Genomic DNA, 19157 nt, shown 5'->3' with positions numbered 1-19157 from the left:
ATTTAGGTTTTTTCACAAGGTCAGGAAAATATGTAGGGCAGAGCCATAGTCAGTTCTTTCCGCTCCTGACTGAATTTGATTCATTCTCAACACACAGTCCGGTTTTCAGTTGACTTCTGCACACTCTGGTCTGTGTAGACTCTGCTTAGTCATCTCCAATCTTAATGCTTCCTATGAAAAATACACAAGAATGAAAGCATTTTGTATCCATGCTAAAATGAGTGATTATGGAACCATTCAGGGTCCACCCAGATCTTCAGGAGGATATTCTGGATAATTACACAGTCTCAGCGTCTGAGACTGAACAAAGTAAGCGGGCCCCCAAAACAGAAAAAAAAAATCCTTCTTGCAGTCAGGCCATTCCAGACTAAAACAAAACCCTCCCACATTCTTATTGCAATAAGTATAATATATCAAGATAGAGATTTATGACATAATGAAGCAAATAAAAAATAGAACATTATTGTCTTTTCATTGAATTCAAGATTAATTAAGATTGATTTGCTTTTAGCCTTTAAGTGAATGCTGGTGATCTTAGGTTTATGTGACCAGTTGTGGACTTACTGAAATGATAATCAGTGTATGAATCCCAGTTTTGCTTGATATTGACATATACATATATTTTTGAGAAGTTCTATATAATTCATGGATTACTACCCTTTCCTCCCACAGGTAAATGATAAATTTCTTCTTGAATTGAAATGGAAACAAAGGCCCACTTTTAGCCAATCAAAGGTACTGTGACTAGGAACAGATTTGATTTGATCTCCTAATGATCTAGAGAACCAGCTTGATTATTGTCTTGATTCTTCACCTGAATTCATTTTAAAAGCTACGTAATGGTTTATAACTTCTTGTTCTAGGGCAAAAATGAGGAAAAAGACATTGTGTATCTCCTCCTTTATATTTATTCTAGAATAGTTATTTAGATGTCATGTTTACTACTAGTATTACCGTTTAGAAATATTACTTACCAGTTTTAGTTAAATTTCCATCTATTAGAAGTAAAGATAGAACAGTTTTTACCCCCTGATGGAAATGAAAAACTGTGGCTGTTAAAGTCTTTTAGCCGAATAACTATGCTTGTTATCATGCTTTAGCTGAACTCACTGGAACAGATATAATGTCTAACTTTAGCTGTGTCTACGGAATGGCAGTATGCAGATCATTTGCTGAAAAAAAAATTGCAGATGATTTGATTTTTCTTATAAATAGTAAAATATATTATTAAGGGAGGCTGCTACTTGATATTTATGAACTTCATCTGATCAACTGGATCTGGGATTGTAGAATGCAGATGTACCCTTGGGTTTCAACACTCTCCCTCTTTCTCTCTCTCTCTTTTTTCTAGTTGAATATTTTTGCTTATGTTACTTGGGAAAGATCACCACCATAATATGAAGCATCATTACTGAATCTAAATGATGCCCAATTAGGATGGAGCCATGAAAGGTAAATGAGAATATTGACAAGAGAAACTCAGCAAGCTTAGTGGGCAATATAGGAAGTGACCTTAATCAATGCATTGGGTCTGTTTAATCATAATCAGAGATGGTAATTGACTTGGATGCAGCCTACTAAGTACTTGGCACGGATCTGGAAAACATAATGCGGAACAAAGACAGACTGTAAATTTCTCTGAGGGCCCTAGACTAGGGATCACATTTCTTCTTTGACAAAACCACATATCAGTCTGATGTCTTTTCTCTTGGGCTACCTGGACACACTTCTCTAGTGTAAATGAATGCATGTGGATAGCCGGTAGTATCCATTCATGATATTTTTTGTGCCATCTACACATGTCGTAGAGGTGGTGTGTAGTAGTTTAGTGACTGATACTGATCAAATGCTATCACTGGATTTGAACTGATCAATGGAGACTAGTGTGCTCTGACAGCCAAAGTGCCAAAATTAGCTGTGCTGTGGCTGGGTTTGTTGAACTTCCACATGTCCAGGCAGTCTAGGTGGTTGGGTCTGACAAAGGCATGAGTTACTGCATGCCCTTTGGGTTCTGAGGTTGTGCTGGTCAGTATCATACTGAGGCACATCCCTAGTGTCCTAGCTAGTGAGTCTGAGCTGTGATAATGGCACCATTGGCAGATCCTTTAGGATCTTTTTTTTTTTTTTTTTTTTCCACACACACACACTGTATTTTATTTTTACAAGAGATAAGGATCTTTTGTTAAGTGCTCTTTCACCTGCTTTAGATGAGTAAGTGCTTTGATCCCTAAACTGCTCCAGCTCTGCTGCTACTACTGCATATTCTTGAGAATTTATCAGAGGTGGAGGCAACCTTTAGTCCTATAGTCACACCTTTTACCACCAGACCAAACGTGATTCATTACTTTATTTCACCAGGGGTTGCAATGTTTTGGAAACTCTAGGGGTATGTGTACTTGTATCTCAACATTAGGTCTTATCTACTCTACTGCAAGGTCCCATGGACCAGATTAGTGGTTCTTGAGTCCCTTCCACTCCTTGACAGAGTTTTCACATTGGTAGAACCCTGCCCAACCTGTGTCTTCTATTCAAGCTGTTGAGCTGGGCAAAGGGACTTTGTGAGGTTCCTTGAGTGATCGATAACTCTCTCCTGATTGGGGGAGTGGTAACCTAGCAAGGGCATTGGCAAAACCTTCTTACCTGCTTTGTGGGCATTGGAATCTGGAGTGCATCCTGATCTAATTTAATCCCATAGAGGTGAGAATCCATTAGTTATTTCACTTAATCTACTAACCTAAATTCCATACAATAACTTTTTTTTGTGAATTTTTTAATTTTAATTTTATTTTTATACAGCAGGTTCTTATTAGTCATCCATTTTATACACATCAGTGTATACATGTCAATCTCGATCTCCCAGTTCATCACACCACCACCCCCACCCCCTGCCGCTTTCCCCCCTTGGTGTCCATACGTTTGTTCTCTACATCTGTGTCTCAATTTCTGCTCTGCAAACCACTTCATCTGTACCATTTTTCTAGGTTCCACATATATGTGTTAATACACGATATTTGTTTTTCTCTTTCTGACTTACTTCACTCTGTATGACAGTCTCTAGGTCCATCCACGTCTCTACAAATGACTCAGTTTTGTTCCTTTTTATTGCTGAGTAATATTCCATTGTATATCTGTACCACATTTTCTTTATCCATTCGTCTGTCAATGGACATTTAGGTTGCTTCCATGACCTGGCTATTCCATACAATAACTTTTGTGGTCTGGAGAATCAGCATGTTAGAAAAGTGACTTTGACCCCTCAACCACTGTGTCTTCTTGCCTTGCTACTTTTATTTACTTCCAAACATTTGTTCCGTGTTCGCTGTATTTCAGTTATTTAAAAGTAAGTATACATGTGTATGTATACATTTGAGAATAATATTTCAGACTGGGAAAAATCTTAGTTTCCATCTGTATCAAACATTGAGTAAAAGGTACCATTGGTATGAGATGCCATAATTATGAGGATATTTATTGAGAATCAATTATGTGTCACACTGTTGTTAGTCTGATGAAAAAATGTGGGCAAAAATATATACCTTGATAGAGCTTACATTCTGTCTAGGTGAGTCAGGGTGGGGCAGGTGATAAACAAAATATATAAGTAAAATGTGTGGTATGTTGGATGGTTGATAAATGTTATTGAAAAAATAAAGCAGAGAAGGCCTCACTGAGAAGGTGACATTTGAGCAAAGACCTGAAGGAAGTAAAGGAATAGAGAGCATCCCTGGCAGAGGGAGCAGCAAATGAATTCCAAGAGTGAGGCTAGTGTATTGACAGTAAAGCAAGGCATGGCGTGTGCAAAGGGAGAGACTGGTGGGAGATGAGTGAGGAGTAATGGGGGAGGGTATAGGTCAGAGAGGATTTGACTGTTTTTGTGGACTTAGTTGATGTATTTGAGTCTGTTAACCCACTTGGAATAATGTAGCAATTTTCTTGAAGGATTGGCTGCCCAGGGAAATTTACAAATAAAATTTCTAATATCCATAAAATTATTCCACATACCAGCATCTCTATGCAAGGCTATACTGACATGTTTAGAAGGGGACAGATGGCAAGTGAATAGCCAGTCCCATTGTAGGGAAAGAATGAAGCCAAGGTAGGCAGTACTCCTCATCAAGATGGTTTAGTAGATAGTATTTTACCTTGTCTTCAAAAAACTGTGACTTAGCAACTGAACAAGAACAGCTGCTTGTGAATTTGCCAGTATAAAAATGTTTAAGAAGGTTTCACTTTTTAAAAAGCTTGCTATTTTTTTGCTTTTTTGAGACATATCTAGTATTTATTATTTTTCAACTTGAAATAATAAATAGGACAGATGATTTGGGGTGACAATCTCAAAATAATCTGAGAATAGTTTTTGGAGCAAAAATTAAATTTTTGGTGATAACATTATATAGATAGCTAGATGGATGGATGGATGGATGGATAGATACAGAGATAGATAGATGATAGACAAAATCCTGCTTGCCTTTTATCAGTCTAAATGAAATCATAACTCCTGGATAAAATATGTGTTAGATTTACTCCTAAAATGGTTGGCCTTCTGACAGCATTACTTTAAGCCAACAGGTAACATCTTGACATTCTAAAGTAAGAGAGATACAGCTTCTCTCTTTCATGGCATTGCTCGTTCCCCAAACTGAATTTCCTCTCCTGTGTTCCCATTATCATCTTGATATGATTCGTGGTGGCCTCTTAGATTGCTTCAAGGGAGGCGGATAATTTAATGTACTTTTATTTAAAAAAAAACAAAAACAAACCCTTTTCTACTCCAGCAGGGTTTTTAACTGGGATTACCATCTAGTGGGTCTGTAGAGAGGCTTTAGTGGTTCTCTTTACCCCTTGATATCATATGCATGCATTTATGTATGTCCTCATGTATATTGTTCTGAGGAGATATTTCTAACCCTCATCAAATTCTTAAAGAGATCTGTCATCTGAAAAACATTAATATCACTTGTTTAATAGAAGACATTTCAGTGGGTGTTGTGTGGCAGTAAGACACAGCATGAGGTGTCCACACAGGAACAAGCATGGCTGGGGTACTGAGCGTGTCCGTATCAATTAGCAGGCTTGAGACGCTCTATACCAACCACATTACTAAGGAAATCATCCAAGGAGGAAACTGTCAAAGGGAAGAATAAGATGAGGTTTCCAGGGACTGATGAATTCACTTACGGACCCAATTCTTGAGCAAAGATGGATGGAAGGAGGAAGAGTTTTGAGCTGCTCTTTGCCATTTATTGCCCTCCCAACTTGGAAGTATGTCCTGTCTTGGGGTAACTGTTCAAACATCTTCTTTAGGACCATGTCCTGCATTGGATTAGAGAAAGAGAGCATATTTGAGGACATAGGACACATGGTGGTTTCTGTTGTGAAGAGTTGTAGAGCAGGAACAGCTCTTGTGTAGAAAGGGAAAGAGAAGGCTTCATATTACAGACTTAAAAAAAATTCATATACCATTTTGGTGAGGTCCTGGTGGACATCATAAAGAGATAACTTTAAGGTTTAAGAAATCTAGACTATCCTTATAAGGATCTATAAGGAGATTAAAAGATGGGGCAAGAGGAGAAAGTCTCACTGATGGTAGACCAAGAGAAAGTGCATATTTCACCGCCACCTTCTAGTTGAGAGGCTTAGAAACTTGGCGGGGACTTGGACTGGACGTGTTGTCCAATACAGATAAGTATGAATTCCCTTGGTAGGTTGGAGGAATTACAGCAGCATGTAGCACACTTTACATAGTAGCTCTCCAGATGTGGGTGTTAGGGAGAGCAAACAGTAAAAGCTGGTCTAAAACATAAGGTACAATGAAAATAGTTTATGACCAGTTTGCAAAGTTTATGTAAAAGCAATAATAAGGGTGGTCAGCAATGGTGACAAAGAATTTACTTTCCTAAAGTCTTGCTTGGGGTGATATAAATGCTGAAGACTGTAGATTCTTAAAGTTTCAAAGAAGACTGACTGAAAGGAAAAAAAAAAGAAGCTATAATAAAAGGAGGAAATATATAGGAAACTTTAGTCTAATATTTTTAACTCATTTCAACAAATACATTATATGCGCTGAGGAGGGTATAAGGATGAATAAGAAATATTTGTATTTTCAGGGAGCTTCCAATATACTTACACAGTTGAGAGCAAACATTGTAGTAGTGTAGATTACAGTACGATATACAGGAATAGCATGTACAGAGCACTTTGCTAGGGGCTATAGGAGATGCAGAGATGAATTCTCATCTTAAGGAGCTTCGTTTATACCAGTGAGGGGAGTTATGTCATGCATACAACTAAGCTTCACATAAGCAAGAATGTATTAACTGCCACTAGAGACAATGGTATCTGTGTTCAAAGAAGGTGAGCTCCTATATGATTAAGGGAAATAGGAAAAGGCTTCAGAGGGGAGGTGATATTTACAGTGGACTTTGAAGGATGTATAGAACTTTGTCAGGCGACTAGATGTGTTCAAAAGGAATAGATCCATAAGTGTGGTAGGAATTATTTTGGTTTGGTCACAAAACACTTGTATGTATGAGTAAGATATGAGTGAAAAGTAATCAGTGGCATCTCATTCTCTGGCCTTTTATAGAAAACTGTAGATAGTTACCCTTTTAGAGGCATGGAGAGGACTAAGATAATCCTCGATGTCTTCCAACTCCATAACCCAGGGATCTTCTAAGCCTGCACCCAAGGAAATAAACACCTATTTATTTATAACCATACCTAAAAAGACTTGGAAAAGTCTTATAAAAGCCTCTATTAGTGATAATAGTATCACTACTTAGTATTTTACTAAATTCTCTGAAGAACCTTATGAGTAATGAGTAATCATCCTCACTTTTCAGATGAAAAAATGCTCAGAGCAATTGTCTCAGGTTCACACAGCTCTTAAGTGGCAGAGCTAGGACTCCATACTATGTCCAGCTAATTCCAAAGACTGTTTTCTTAACCACTACTCAGTACCATATTATTACTTTTTTACTGGAAGCACAGCATACAGAGTGATTGTGTAGGAGTTCCTATTTGTCAGCAGTGAAATACCCTCTAGCTAATGGAAGTAGAAAAGTAATTCGTTAAAGGCAATTGGTCAGCTCACAGAATCTCCAGGAGGGCCAGGGAGTCAAATTTGAAGCCTATGCATCCAAAAAGCATGCCTGGTCCCACCGCTGCACTGATTTAGTGGAGACCCCATGACTTCTGGCTGTGCACACAGCTTTGCACGGGGTGCTGCTAGCCGTGTTGGGGGGGAGGGTGCCACAGCTGGGACCTGGGCCACTGCTGCTCCTGAATGCTGGGTGTTGCAATGCTTCTTGTGGCAGAATAAGTTCCACGTGCTATCTCCTTCCTCATTTCACTGTCTTGAAGTTGTGTATGGGTATGTCTGATTGGCAGACCCTAAGTCATATGTTGTGACAAATTACAAAGGAATCTGGAAAACAAGTGTCTAGCTTGTAACTTGGGGAGGAGAGTCATAAATTAAGAAATTCCCCGTATAGGAAGGATCTTCAAAGCGTTCTGGAGAACTGAAAATCAGTGGTCAGTAGAGGTTCATTTTGTGTAAGATTCTAGCATTTACGTAAATTGTTCTTTATCTGTCTGGAGTTCCCATCAACCCTTTACTTCCTTGTATTCAGAAGGTGACCTTCCCAGCATCTCAATTCAAACACCATGCCAGCAGTGACCCAGGCAGTAAAAAATATATCACTGAATTAATCTAGTAGAAACACTAAAACATTCGTGGTCTTAAAATTTTAACAGAAGCCTGTGTTTTCTCCATTAAAAAAAATTAATCGGGTAGGATGTCTTTAATCAAAAGACAAGTCAACTGGGTCACACAAAAGACCAAATAATAGCATTGTAACTTTACAAATTCTCTGACTTTTGGTTGCTTTTTATAAGCCTGAAAAAAATATCAAAAGCAGTAAAGACTTATATTATTTCTGTCAGTAGTCCTTTTCATAAAATATTGTGAAAACAGCCTCTTTAAGAAGGAAGCAACATACTGAGCAGCAAGCCTCAGTCACAGGAAGTTCATTTTTTCTTTGGCTTACAGCCCAATGCCATCAGAACTAATTAAAAACAGAGCCACGCTGGTATGGGGCTCAGTGTTTGGGTTTTACAATAACAGAGTTGCAAAGCAGGGGGATGTCTAATGAGAATAGTTTCTGAGTTTGTTTTGTAGCATTGGGCAACTATGTCAATTACTGGCACTGCAGCTCAGGGCCAGCACCCATGCTGGGATGTGAGAGAGTCTTACTGCCGTACAGATTGAGCTTCCACTTTGATACATGTGATATGCATGTCACTTGTATACTGGTGCCGCTCCTTGGCTGCAGACTATATCAGAGGAGGCTAGTGCCACCTTGCTCCTCTTGTCTGAGGCCAGATCAAATGTTACCAGGCCTGGATTTCATCTGCATCATTAGCTATGCTCCAGTTAAAACATGAAGCATGTCTTCTGGTTGGGAAATTATTGAAGATGAAGGCTCTGACTTACACAGCCATATGTAATGAGCTGCTGGAGAATTAATGTGGAATGGGAGAGGGGGCAGAGAAAGACATACATAGCAAGGTAAAGAGAGAAGAACAAAGCAGTATGGCCGATTTCTAGATAATTCAGGGCTAAAGTATCTCCCTTGCTTTATGTTATGTGTAATAGTAATAAAAACAAGATTTTTTTGTTTCTTTTTTCCTTTCTTTTCCCCCACTTTGGTTAAAGAATAAAAAACTCACTCTCCCCATGCCCTTCGGGAAAAAAAAAAAGAACCTTTATTTTCTGTGTGTGTGTGTGTGTGTGTGTGTGTGGTGATCATGATGCACGCTTTTCTGGTCATTTAAGAAATTGATGACAAGAAGGAGGTACAGTGGTGGAAAAAGCTGGTAGTTTTAGATGAGAAACCATCAGTAGGGTACTTGCAACTGTGTGCATAGCCTCTTCAAGTTTACAATTTAATCTTGCGTTCAAGGTGATTTTTCTTTTCCTTTATGCAAAACATGGTGGAAGAACGTGCCAGTGTCAACTATAAGTACCATTGAATATATTAAAATAGAGCTGCACTAAAAGCTTGACGAACTTTGGATTCATTCTTTTTGGTAACTTAGTGCATTTAAAGATAGTTGCGTTTATTTGTATTGTTTCATTTATAGTCGTATTTCATATGCTAAGAATATATGCAGAGAAAATAAATGAATATATAATTCTAGTAGATGAATTCAAATAAATATGGAAATTTATTAGTTAACTTATGTAATCAAGCCATTAGTCATCTCAATTATTAATGGCTCATGAAATATATACCTAGATATATACAATCTTCCTTTATGCTTTTAAAGTTGTGAGGAGACAAGATTAACGTGTCATGGGAACAAGATTCTAAGAGGGCTGACAGACATATTCTAGTCCAGCAAAATTTATAGAAATTAATCTGAAGCATTTAATGATTTACATATTATTTCTTAATCTCAATGGCGATTAGGCATAAAGAATGAGGTATTTTTAAAATACATGCAATTAATAATACTTGGCAAAATAGAGCATAACTTTACACTTTTTGTTTTCTCACTTTGATTGCTCTCTGAGCTCTTTAATCAGTGTCAGTATCAGTAATTCTCCTGATAACATGTAGAGTGTACTCTTCATTACAGAAACATGTATCTGTTTTGAGAGTTATACATGCTAAAACCTAACAGGCTGGTATTTCCTGATGCCTCTCTTTCAAGCACTTTCTCCCACCCCTCAAAGAATGCTTCATTCAACACCACATAACAACTTGGAATAACATTTTGAGCTCGCTATTCTGTACCTATGCTTTCAAGTATCCTGGGTTTTAGAGGGTTCAAAGAGCAAAACTCTGGACAGAAGACTATCAGCAGCCTGTTTGGAGAATGATGATAGCTTGAGGACCCTGGGATTGTCATGCTAGAACACTCGGTGATGCTATGGCCAAGAGGAGAGTGATGCATATTAAAAATGAGCCTTGAGACCCTGGTGCCTGTTAATCTCGGACCAGAGAAAGGGACAGGAAGGGCAGGAGGAGAGGAGGGAAAAAGATGGAGACTGAAGGAAGTTCCAGCGAGCAGAGACTTCTTCAAGTTAAACTCAGATCCTGGGACTGTATCTGAGGAAGATGGGCCAGGCTCCTCCCAGAGTCTACTCTTTCCAAATAGAAAAGTACTCCACGAAATCCATCTTCAGTGCAACATTTACAGGGGAGTAGTGCTTGCACTACAAATCCTGCAGATGTGGAACCTTGCCTGAAAGTCGCTGGTGGTGAAGGGAAGTTAGAACATCAGTAGTATAAATGAAAGGCATTTGACTTTTTTCTTCTTTTACTACTAAAAGAGATCAGAAAACATGAATGTGCTTGGGGAATGTGTGGGAGGTTTGGGTGATTTTACAGTTTTTACTTTAGTTCCTGTTTACATTCAACTTCATGGATAAATGGAACCTACTTATGTCAGTGATTTTGTAGAGCAGCCACAGTCCCTTGTATAATCCTCCTAATGCACACATTGATTTTATGAACTATGGCCCTTAGTGTTATAACCAGGGAAGGGGAAGGGAAAAGAATGGACATTTAATCTGATATATGTTATGTGCCAGGTATGTACTCTCATTTATTTCTTAATACTACTCCCAAAACAGAGGGTGGTAATTATATTTCACAAGTAAGGAAACTGAGGCTCAGATGGAATTAAAATTAAGGCCATATAATAGTTTGTAAAAGACAGAACTGAGATTTGAATACAGTTTTCCTGACTATGTCCTCTCCGTTTCACTACCTATCATTTACGTTTCTATTGTATTTCTTAGGGAATTTGAAAGCCATTATAATCCAATGGCAGTTCAGAAGGAAGTACCTTTTAGGTACCCCCTACTTAAACAGGAAATTTATCTCCCTAATAAAGATAAAGATAACATCCTTGGCTAGGGCCCATATGATGGTGATTACACTTAGTGTGTATTCGTGAGGTGATTTCCCATATATGTAGCAGATTTCCAAACAGTGTAGGAATCATTGTATAGGAGATTCATGTTTAAAAAATACTGAAGACAAGTACAAAGAATGCTTCTGAAATTAATTAGGAAGATCAGTATTGGGTTTGATTCCTTACCCCTCCGCATTGTTCAAGGATTCTGCTGGACTAGAGAGAATCTACTTAAAGTGGCACTTCATGGCAAGCTAAGGCTTTAGAAAAAGTACTTCTGTGGCCAGTTTTCATCCAACTCTTGTAAGAGGTAGGTTTCCAAACAGGAAAAACTTTTTTTTAAAACATTTCTGGCCACTGAAACATTGCCAGAAATTTTGACATGTAATGATGTTGGTGTCAAGAAGTTGAATAAATGATAAATGAAGATTTTTGCTTTGATGCCACCCAAATTTGTCTCCTATAAATTCAGTGGTACCTATGCTCCTCATTTCCTGTTTAGGTACCATAATGTGGCAGTGGTTTGTGGGGCTGGTGTGTTGCTATCTGAATGTGGCATAATTTCAGAGATGTGAGGTTAGCTTCTGACAAAAACAGGATTGGTGTACTTCACTAAGAATGCCTTTCAGTTGGGCAGCAATGTTGCCCCGGTGCAAATTAAAAAGGACTTTCATTTTTAATATTGTCATATTCCTCTTGACCATATCAATTCTTTCATTTATAAATAATTTATGAAACTCTCATTGGATGCAAGTCATTTTGGGAAGGTTACAAGAAGAGAAAACCAAGTGCTGTACTCACAGACCTTCAGCCTACTAGGGAGGTTAAAGCAGATGGAGACAAGAACAGTTATAAAGTGGCCTCAACAAAGTTCTGGGGAGTCCAACTTTACTGTTCTCTAAGCCAGTCATTCCTTCTGGCCCTGAGATATTCGAAGAAAGCAAATATTAGTGGACAAACTTGGCTTTTCCAAAAGAAAATAAAAGCCAGTTCTCTTTTTTTGTAAAATCTTTTGGAATTTTTTTGGTAACTTGTTCATGTAATTTGCCCCTGAATAATTACTGTTAGTGGTACATGTATGTGGGGAAAACAAATAACTGAACAGATTAGCAAGATGATGTGAGATGCTGCCACTTCTCGGAAACACATAGTCATTACTGCAGCTCTGACTTCTTCCAAAACAGAAGTAGATAACGTTGGTATAGCAAAGGAATTCTTCTGTTTAATGTGAGTTTTGGTTTGTTGGCCTATCATCTCTTAAAGTATGACCTTATCAAATTCATTCACTGAAAATAGATCAAGAGAGCCTAACGTTATGAAGGTTTAATTGGCTGTGGTCCTATAAACAGTTAGGACTAGCTTTTTGTGTCCTCTAAATACATACATTGAGGAAGGAACCCACTAAAATGAGGTCCCTTGACCTAGCTATAGCTATTCTGTATGCGTTTGTCTTGGTAACATCTAGCTTTGTGGTAATACCACCACAAAAATTCTCCTTAATTGAAACTTAAGAACTGCTGTTAAAATGTTGAGTATTTCAAAGACCAGCAAGCCAAAAGCACTAGAATTGAATAGTCTTGCTAGTGGCATGGTAGCTTACTTGCCTATATTCTGTCTTTACTCATGAGAAACTTACATGTGAAGTGGCAGAATAAAGGAAAGAAAATATTAATTGACTGGATTGTTTGGGTTTAAGTGGGATTCTATAGTATACATTTTCCTAGGTATTAAGTCTGAGTAAAGAATGTTGCCTGAAGTGGGAATATACAGTGGTGCAGCTGCTTTAGAAAACAATCTGGCAGTTCCACAAATGGTTAAACGTAGTTATCATATGACCCAGTAATTCTACTCCCAAGTATAGGCCCAAAGAAACGTGAAAACATATGTCCACACAAAAACTTCTACAGAATATTGATAGCGGTTTTATGCATAAGAGCCAAAAAGTAGAAACAACACAATGTCCACTGACTGATGAGTGTATGAACAAAATGTGGTATATCTATATAATGGAATACTACTTGGCAATATAAAGAAATGTAGCACTGATACGTGCTACACCATGGGTGAACCTTGAAAATCTTATGCTAAGTGAAAGAAGCCAGTCACAATGCACCACATATTGTACGATTCCATTTATATGAAATGTCCAGAATAGGCAAATTGAAGAAAGTAAATTAGTGGTTGCCTAGATCTGGGAGTGGGACTAGGGGACCAGGAGGTGATGGCTAAGGGGTGCAGGGTTTTTTGGGGGATAATGAAAATGTTCTACGATCGATTGTGGTGATGAGTACACAACTCTGTGAATAACTAAAAGCTACTGAATTGTACACTTTAAATGAATGAAATGTATGGTATGTGAACTATATCTTGATAAAGCTGTTGAAAAGGAAAGAGTAGTCCGGGTGTATAAAACCAAACCACTTTATATTATCAGTCTTAAAACTCTCACTGGTATTGTGCCAACTGACTTTTGGTCTGTTTTAATAAAGATTTAGTAAGACTTGTATTCCATTTTATAAGGTGGGTATATGAGAGCTGGGGGAGCTATCTGATTATCACATATAATACACCAGCAATGCTTTTGGTCACTATGTCAAAGAACCCCCTTTTAACCATGAAAAAGCTGACTGAAGTCAAGAGAACCACATTTATTTCAGAAGGATTTTGTAAAAGCAAAAGTAATTGGCAATAATATATTTAGGACTTGTAAATATTATATATACTTCATGAAGTTAGGTCTGAAACTTCTGGGCTCTTGTCATGTGGTACTGTATTTGTACTCTGTTCTTACAGCATGAGACCTCTCAAATTCATAAAGAAACATTAAACATTGTTTTGAGCTCTTTAGAACTGCACATAGAATATGAGACGTGGTTGTCATATGCTCTGTGTCTCATCACACAGCAAACCATAGAACTGGGACCTTGGTCTTCTGCTCACATCATATGAAACTACTGCTCGGCAAATCTGAACAGACTAATATATATTTTCCCCCTTCCTACTCATCTTATTAACTATATAGTAAGATGTTGGTAATAGAAAAAGGCCTTGATTCTTCTCAAAATTAAAAAAAAAAACCCAACCAATTTAAATGTCTATGAAAACAAATAAAATTCTTGAAGTAGCAACAGTAAAAAATTTATGATATGATTTTACCCTGCATGCTTTCAGTAACTTGACATGTAATCGTTTAGGCTACGTTTTCTTTCAAGGAATAGATGTATAGGTTTATCAAGTAGTATGTTGGTAAATGGTTCACAACCAGCTTTCTGGGGGGAAAAAAGTTCTAATTTGTAGCGGTGGCTGATTTTTGTGGTGTAAATATTTCCACCATGGCTGATTTCAAGCTACCTGTGAGATGTCTCTAATGTGGAGTTGGGTGAAGACACACAAAATGACTTTAGAGAGCTTGAATAAGCGGGGTGCTTCCTAAGACACATACACAAATACACAGACACGTGTAGTTGTGCATAGGCATAAATGCACCATCATTTGTAATTTATATAACTCTGTTGGGAAATGAGATGTTCAACAACATGTTTTTCTTGATAAACACAAGGCTATTTAAAATTTTAACCAAATTGGAAGCTTCTTTTTCAAAAATAAATTATCAGATGATAATTTATCTTGCTTATGACATAGAATATACTTCAAGAAATGTAATCTTTTATGGATTATTCAAAATCCATTGCCAGAGTAGTGAAGTAGGACTAAGGTTCTCATTCCACCTCAGTCACGAAGCAGGTGTGTGTGTGAGGGAGGGTGTAAAAGAGAGAGGGAGAGAGAGAGACAGAGCTAGACCATCTTAGTTGAGCAACAGTGAGCACATTGAATTAGATACATTTCAAGGTCCCTTTCATTTCCAAACTGGTGAATGTAGTCATTATGAATTGATATACGTCAAAGTACTGGTCTCAGGGTAACATGATTTAGAGTGATTATACCTGTTCCTTAGGTTTACTCTCTTAAGCTGTTTTTGATATTACCCTTATTTTTACTCTTAATCTCTAGATTTCCGTTCCCAGCCTTTAGTTTGCTGCTTCTAATCTCCTGTGGGTTTGAGAGAAGCAAGTTTATAAGAATGGTTTGTAAGCCACGAGCAACAACTGGTGTTTGAGGGGCTGCCTGTCCAAAGAATGGAGTGCCATGCGCTAGATCAGGTCAGGAAGTGTTTCTTGGTCCAAGTCTCTACAGTGATTGCAGAGCCAAAGTTGCCGTATAAATGGTATCTGAATGATTTCATTACATTTTTACCGTGCATTTCATTACCTAGTGGTTATTCTTTATTTTTGTTATATTGCAATATGTTGGTAGTTTTTAATAGAGGAAATTTCAAGTAATTCAGGTTTATTTAGAGGGCAAATTTAAAGAAATTAATTTTTTACACATGGAAAAGTTGAGGAAGGGAGATTATCTCAAAGCTACATGGTATATTTAAAGCAGAAGTGAGATTAGAATTCAGATTTCCTTATTTTCGGACCGTTCACAGATTCCTAATTCATCATCCATCCAAGAGTTTCAGTCAATGGGTCATGGTCCCTATTCTGGAGAAAACTTTATTTCCAGGGCCTTCAAAATAGATGCATAAAATATGAAATGTCACATTCTATACTTTAAAAGCAGTTTGGTTTTGATTCATCTTCTCTGGTGGGAAATTCCAACTTGGTCATTCTTACGGGTTCCCTATGTCAAGGTTAATAGGTCTTGAGCAGAACCAAAGGTGATTACAGGCCTTGGCTGGTGGCCATCTCTGGCCATTGACCCTCTTTCCAAACAGGTTCCATCTCAGTTGTGCATTTGCTTTTTCTGCACAGTGACTTTAGGTTTGAGGGTTGTTGTTTTCATACCAGAGTTGGGACATGGGAAGTTTTTCAGGGCTTCCAGTATTGCCATCTCTACATTTTTAAAGATGCTATTTTTCTTGAAGGTCTTACATCCCTTGTTTTTCACTCCTCTGGGACCATAGATCTGTCTCCTTTCCCCAGGTCAGTAAGAAATTTTTTTTTCTCTTTTTTGAAGACCAAGCTTTCCCTTTGCTTCTTTCAGACACTCTATTTCTTCCTGCAAACTCTCTTTGCATATTTGCTTTCTTTGCTAACTCTCTATTTTCTCCCAAGGCCTAGATTTTTTTAGGAAAAAGTCAGGAAGTCTGCTAGGCTAATTCTGCATTTTCTCCTGTCATTGACTACATCTGACCCTCCCACCCCCAGGTGTTGAAAATATAACTATTTGTTTGAAAGTGGAAGCATAAGAAATGTGTGTTAACACTGGTTACTTCGGGCAGGAAGGAGTAAGGGTGAGATGGAGAAAGATTATGAATATTTCCTTTATTCACTTTTGCTATTTTTGATCTGTCATAATTAACATGTATTACTTTTATAATTAAAAATTCTAATGACATTTAAAAAGGATTAGTTGAAGTCTGGAAAATAGATTAGAGCTTTGCTAAAATCACTTTTAAAAAAAGCTAGTGCTTTTTTTGTAGGTTTCTGTCTGTTTTCCAAACTGAAGTTTTATCTACATTAGCTACAAACAATTGGAAACTGAAATTCACTTACAATAGCATAAAAATAAAATACTTAGGGATAATAAAATGGGGAAAGGACAGTCTTTTCAACAAGTGGCTCTGGAACAACTGGATATCCATATACAAAAAATACAAAACAAAAACCTCAACTATTACCTCATACCAGACATAAAAATTAACTGGAAATGAGACATAGAGTTTAAAAGTAAGAGTTAAAACACCTGGAAGAAAATGTAAGGGGAAATTTTTGTGACCTTGGGTCAGATAAAGATTTCTTAGGTAGCAAACAAAAAACATGAAACATAAAAGAAAATTGATAAGCAGGCTTTGTTAAAATTTTAAAATTTTACTCTTTAAAAGACACTGTTGGGACTTTCCTGCTGGCGCAGTTGTTAAGAATACGTCTGCCAATGCAGGGGACACAGGTTTGATCCCTGGTCTGGGAAGATCCCACATCGCATGGAACAACTAAGCCTGTGTGCCACAACTACCGAACCTGCACTCTAGAGCCCGCAAGCCACAACTACTGAGCCTGCGTGCCACAACTACTGAAGTCTGCGCGCCTAGAGCCTGTGGTCCGCAACAAGAGAAGCCACTGCAGTGAGAAGCCCGTGCACTGCAGCGAAGATGAAGAGTAGCCACCGCTCGCAACTAGGGAAAGTCCACGTGCAGCAAGACCCAAAGCAGCCAAAAATTAAAAAAAAAAAAAAGACACTGTTAATAAAATTAAGAAATAAGCCATAGAATGGAAGAAGATATTTCCAAAACACATCTGATAAAGAGCTTGTATCCAGAATATATAAAGAACTCTTACAACTCAATCATAAGATGATAAACTAGTTGATAAATAATTGAGTGTGTCTAAGATTCTGCATTATCTGGTGATCATAGAGGCATAGGGCTTGTTTGGGCAAAAAAATCTGCTTGGATTTAGAAGGAGAGTTTCTCAGTGGGCTGTTTCATTCTGAGATAAAATTTTAAAATCTCTGTGTTCTTCTGGTTCAGAAGTAAATTTCTGCATCAGTTTTGGTTACTCCAGCATGGATAAGTCTCGTTCTACACAATATCTTTCTTTTTTACATTATTTCCACCTTCTACCTTTTTAGAAAGGCTGATTCGTTTGTATCTCAGCATTAATAAGGCAAATCATCAACTTATGCCTTTCCATTGCCTATGTTGTTCCAAGATTATTTGTAAGCAGTTTTGTCTGTTATTTTAAATTTTTTATTTTGAAATAATTTTACAGCTGAAGCTGCAGAAATAGTACAGAGAGTTCTTGAGTACCCTTCATGCCGCCTCTCCTAACATTGTTATAATCCTATAACCATAGGACAGGTAAGAAAACTAGGAGAATAACAGTGGTACGATACAAGACTCTTGGCTTATCTTGGCTTATCTACAGACCTTATTTCACTGCTCTCCCACAATGTCCTCTTTTCTGGTCCGGGATCCTGTCCAGGATTCCTGCGTTTAGTAGTCATATCTGTGTCTCCTCTGATTTGTGACAGTTCCTCAGTCTTTCCTTGTATGCTATGACTTTGACACTTTCGGAGAGTATTGATTATTTTGTAGAAGGTCCCTCAGTTTGAGTTTGTCTGATAACTTACTCATGCGTAGACTGAGGTTAAATATTTGCGGTCAAGAATACCACTGAAAGGAAGCAGTGCCCTTCCCTGTTAATCGTAGGAAAGGCACAAGATATTGATGTGTTTTATTACTGGTGATGTTGACCTTGATCTCTTGGTTAAAGTAATGTCTGCCAGGTTTATCCATTCTTTTCCTTTTTGTAATTAATATTTTGGGGGGAGGTATTTTGGGAAAATGCAAATATCTTGTCCTCATTATACAGTACTTCCTTCTATTAAATTCTATAAAGAAAATCATCATTTTTACCTTGATCCTTAGCCAAATGGCTCAGAAAAAAGAATTAGGATTTAGGAGCCTCGACACATGGGTGCCCAAGAATTGGGTATATGTGTATATCTTAGCACTGAGTCCTTCTGAATATGCCTGCTCCTCAAGGCTGAATGAGGAGAGGAAGTAGGCTGACATGTGCATTGCAGGTGTCTGAGACAGCTGCTGGATTCAGTCACATTCACGGCAGGTTTCTGGAACTTATGTCATAGAGCCCCTACTGCCACTCTTTGGGACTCTAACTGACCCCCATCTCCAAGCCATTCCACACTGGAATTTGTGAGGATTTCAGCTCAGTGTCCTGAGGGTGTTTATTTCCTAGTTTCTCAGAGGGAAGGCACAGTGTGTCTACCCCGGCCTCCCTCTCCAATCAAAGAGTCAGCTACCTCCACAGATGCCCGGGTAAATCATCTTTAGTAGAACAGTGAGAATCTAAGGAAAACCCCTCCTAGGGAAACGAGTGCCATTTCATTATAAGAGAGAGAAAAACAATCCTTCAAATCTGGTTCATCTCACAGTCTAAATGCAAGTTCTTAATTAAAAGCCAACAGAGATTTCTAAAGTTGGAGAAAAACTGGAGCAACAACTTTTAGAATTATCCTGTGGGCTTTTTGTCCTTCTTAGTCTCTTAAAGGGAAAAAGGCTAATAACCATTCAGTGGGAAATTGCTGTTGCTTCAGAACAAGGAAGTGAATGAGAATGAAAAGTGGCATCCCAGGGGAATGGGGAGTCATCCTGTAATTAGACTGGGCACCATGTAGAGAGGCAGCAAAAAATTACTGGAATGGAT

General features: G+C 37.9%; 1 protein-coding gene across 2 annotated transcripts in view; it reads left to right on the top strand.

The window, feature by feature from the left end:
* LOC309637314 (uncharacterized protein) overlaps positions 1-19157 on the top strand; it is a 537821-nt gene that overhangs the window by 66889 nt on the left and 451775 nt on the right. The window contains exon 2 of one of the 2 annotated variants that reach the window (XM_082411731.1): positions 673-1452. The exons of the other annotated variant lie outside the window; for it this stretch is intronic. The gene's annotated coding sequence lies outside the window, so the exon portion shown is untranslated. The remainder of the gene's footprint in view (positions 1-672; positions 1453-19157) is intronic. 2 annotated transcript variants of the gene reach the window in all.

The sequence above is a fragment of the Balaenoptera physalus genome, assembly GCF_965194825.1.
Source record: "Balaenoptera physalus genome assembly, chromosome: 11".
NCBI lineage: Eukaryota > Metazoa > Chordata > Mammalia > Artiodactyla > Balaenopteridae > Balaenoptera > Balaenoptera physalus.
Note: the sequence above shows the minus strand (reverse complement) of the source record. Positions and strands in the feature narration are given on the sequence as shown.